Source organism: Triticum aestivum, chromosome 6B (genome assembly GCF_018294505.1).
Source record: "Triticum aestivum cultivar Chinese Spring chromosome 6B, IWGSC CS RefSeq v2.1, whole genome shotgun sequence".
Classification (NCBI taxonomy): domain Eukaryota; kingdom Viridiplantae; phylum Streptophyta; class Magnoliopsida; order Poales; family Poaceae; genus Triticum; species Triticum aestivum.
The window spans coordinates 134,257,483-134,261,609 of NC_057810.1; positions in this window are offsets into that span (position 1 = coordinate 134,257,483).

The window sequence follows — 4,127 nt, forward strand, 5'->3', positions numbered from 1 at the left end:
TGACTCCACTCAGTGCAAAGGAACAACTGATTCTCCAATTCCGTGGTTTGTTTTCCTTTCATTCTACTTACCTTCTTTTCGCCGGAGGCATATTTGATACGTTATTTAACATTCCGAAGAAAGTGCAAACTTCCAGATCTGAAGGAATGGCAAGATCAGAGATCCATTTTACGTTGGGGCCTGGCCAATGGGGAATCAGTAGTACTCGACCTTTGCTTCAGAAATCCACTGTTGCTGAAGAGAAGAGAAGAGATTTCTAGCGCGCACTCCTATCCGAGTAGAAAGACAGCCTACACTCACTGTTGGCAATGGAAGAGACTAGACTCTTTTCACACTTAAGATCCCAAGGGACAAGACAGATTAGATCTTTCTCTTTAGTCGGGGGCAATTCTCCAGAGTAGAGTTTCGAACAAGAGTGTGGAGCGGTGCGTTTCATCAAGAGTGCGAACCGAATGGAAGTTGGCCATGTTCTTGAAATCGATCCTCGGATGTGAAATGAAAAGAGAAGCAAGTCCCGATGCAAGGAAATCAATCTTTATTCCGTTGGTCAGGGAGCATGTTATGAGTTGGCTTTGGGACAAGCCCTGTTTCTTTAGACGAATCTGCCCTAGAACTCACTTTTGAAACCCGTTGAAGGAAATCCCGATAAAGAGAGGGAATGTGCTATAAAGCTTCCATTTTTCTTCTACACATTATACGTTACTCATTGGGTTGATAACAGAGGATAGATCGCGTCAATTCATTAAAGAAAAACTACTTTTCCTGAGATTTCTGGCCCGATACCTTCCTGCCGATCCGGAACGCCGGATTCAGCTTCAATCCGAGGGCTTCCTGTGGCTGTTTCTGATTGACATGCCTGTTTCAAAGTGCAGTTCTCTAGGTCACAAGAGATAGAGGTAGAAATGATCCCTGGTCGAGTCTAAGATCTTGGGTTGTTGGGATAGGATTGCTTGATTCCAGTTGCGAGTGGTTGATCAATCTTTTCTTTGACTGGTCTGCCGGATCACTTCCACTGAGTCCTGAAACCTTTACTTAGAACTTATATGTAAATTCTGCCACTGATCCCCATTTCTACAGCTTGCTTTTAGTTGACGGTTAGGTTAGTTCGTCTACCCACACTGGACTGGCATCAACAACGACTACTCGAACTAGTAACATTCCTTAGAAATAACATATATCGAAGTCGAAGGAAGAGCGGAAACCTGCTTCCCCAGAAACATAGTTGTGCTTCACTTCCTTGCCCAGAGACCAGAATATGGATTTGGAAAATGAACTTGCTCTTGATCCTCGGTCGATGGTTGATAGCTAGGCTTTCAGGGAATCAGAAGTTTTGATAATAGGCCGGCCAGTCCAGAACATAGAGCAGATCTATCGGAGAACAAGGAGCAGGAAATTCTTGCTTGAATGCCCGGGGCAAGCTCCAGCAGATACAACAGATCCATATCCATAAACAAGAATGAAAAGCGGATTTCGATTAGTGAATGGATGCTATCCTGACCTGGCAAGAGATCCCGATCATTACGAGATGCTAATTTTAAACCTCCAATGCCTTAGAGAAGCAAATCCATCAACCCCGGACAAGAAAATCAAACAAAGTAGTGGCCAGGCTCAAGAATGGGAAAGTCAAGTTCTAGTACGGCTATCGCGATGTGGCCAATGGATAATAAATAACTTGCTAACCCAACCCAGCAATCAAACAGATGCTAGCAACGGCTTTCTAGCTAGAAAACCAAGCCTTGGATCTCCACATAGAAGACAATTCATTCCAATACCAATGAAGTTAAGGCAATAAAGCAAAGGCAAGTTCCAATTATGTAGTGTAGTCGCTCTCATCCCCAAAAGGAAAGAAGATTTTTGGATTTCACCCACTATTCGTTCCCTCTATCCGAGCGACACCACCGATCCGATGCCAACTCTTTTAATTGACATTAGTAACATTTTCCACACTTGCTTCAGTTCTCCAATTCCTATTCTCATTCCAATTCTCATCCCATCCCTCGAGATAGCCGGGCCAGTGATTCTCTTTAAGGATCGAACTATAGCAATAGCAAACAAACCAAGCGAGGAAGCTTACTTACCAGGGATGGATACCAGTTCAGATGGATTTCCGTATTCACTTACGAGGCTCGAATCTCCTCTTCCACACTGGCAGCACCTAAGTGAAACAGAAGTTTTCTTATCAGCGGACTGGGTATCGAGGTCAAATAGCAGTACGTACTGGCAGCCTCCCGATGTGGGGTTCCAGGGCAGAGGTCAGAGAATCTATATGGTCGGTGTCTACGCATGCTTGAATTCCATATCCATAGCTGTCAAAATGACGTTAGTAGGATCATCGATCGGGAGTCAAGTCAAGGGAGTGAAGTTGAGGGAAAAGCTCTTTCTCTCCAAGTTTGAGCACTGGCCTAAAACTGGATCAAAGATTGGAATCCGGAATCCAAGTCTCTTCTTTCTTATACGAGTTTATTTCTTAGTAGAGTAATGTTTCCCTTTCCTTGACTGTCTTCCCGGAGAGATTCCTTGATTTCAGTATTTCACTACTCTAGTTGGAGTAACGTCCCTTGCTATCTTCATTTTGACCTTGCCCTAGAGGCGCACAGTGACAAATCGAGTTCAGGTTCTGATCTGGCTCGTACACTAAACCTTACCAGTAGCTCTTGCTCTTGCAGCAACTGTTGCACTACAAGCACAAGCTATTCTTCTAACTTGCTTGACACACTGATGGACCTTGACACACTGATGGAACAATGCGGCCGACTCACTCACCTGCTGCCCTTTAGTAGGAATCTGAAGAGGATCTATGCAATTCTCTTCTCATCCCTGCGCCTGCTCGGCACATAAACTAACAATCCTGCTACTTCTCCTTACAACAACTGCTGAAGCTGAGAGGCTAGGGGACTCGGGTCAGGGCGGGATGAGTGCTGCTATATGGTTTGAACCCTCTATCTGTAGATCATTCCTTTTACTGATTTCTAGCTTTTCGGGGGCACAAGTAGTTGATCACTTAGACGTACAAGATTCTAAAAGGATTGTTCTCTCTAGGCACATCTTAGGAAGGATTCCGTGTCCCTCCAACTCCATCCATTGGGCGGCGTATTTTCATTCGAAGAAGCTGTCGAAGCGATAGCCATGTCTGATCCCCGTATCTGTGAAAGAGCAAGGTCTTCCTAGTGGAGTCTAGAAAAAGAGTCGGGTATTCTGAGTGGAGTCTGGAATGAGACCTGCTGCCTCTGGCTTGACCATTAGCTGCTCTATCTATTATTGGCATGGCATTCCTGAACCCATAGAAAAAGAAGGATTAGGAGACGTCCATGGAAATAGACTAGGAGGCCTCTCACTAGCGCTATATAAGCTGCCGGATTCCCTTTCACTTAAAGCCATTCCAACAATCTATTCGTCATAAGCCCTTCTAACAGCAATCCAAACGTCCCTCCATCTGCATCTCCCTAACAGTCTTTGCATGTGGATCTCTTCTACTAATGATTCAATTGGGGCCAATCCTGCCGCATCCACTTCCTTCTATCAATTAGTGGAATCCCCAAAAGCGGAAGAAGTTCTTTGCGCCAAATACCTTCTTTGCAAGCCATGGTCCCACAACGGACCGAAATGGCCATCAGAAAGCAGATTCATTTTATGATAGAAAAAGAATCTGCTTTCTTCTGGCACATGTATTTCTGAAAGGACTCCATCTTTGGAAAAGCTTGTTTGCACCTTGCATTGAATTAAACCACTCCTTTCACCGCGGATAAAGACTTGGTGGGTGGGGATGAGACGCTAAGGTAGGGTTTGGTCTGGATGAAACTATCTTTAACACGAGCTTCTTCCTTGTGCGAAGTACCAACTTATTGGAATTCAGCATTGCATATTCACTACCGAGATCTCTTATAAGTTTTGGGACCAGAATGAATTCTTCCTACAGATGCCGTAAAGGGTGCGGTTTAGCAACCAAGCGTACAATGACCGAAACCAACAGCTCCATCATTTCTGAGAACTTCTCTCTCGCATAGAGGAGATCTTGGCACTACTTTATGTGTTCAATCCAGGGAGCCGCCCTCTTCTTCATATCTTGCTTGATATTGGTTTCATAATGAAAAGAGGAAGGAGTGTTGAAGCGATGTCGCTTCTCTGCT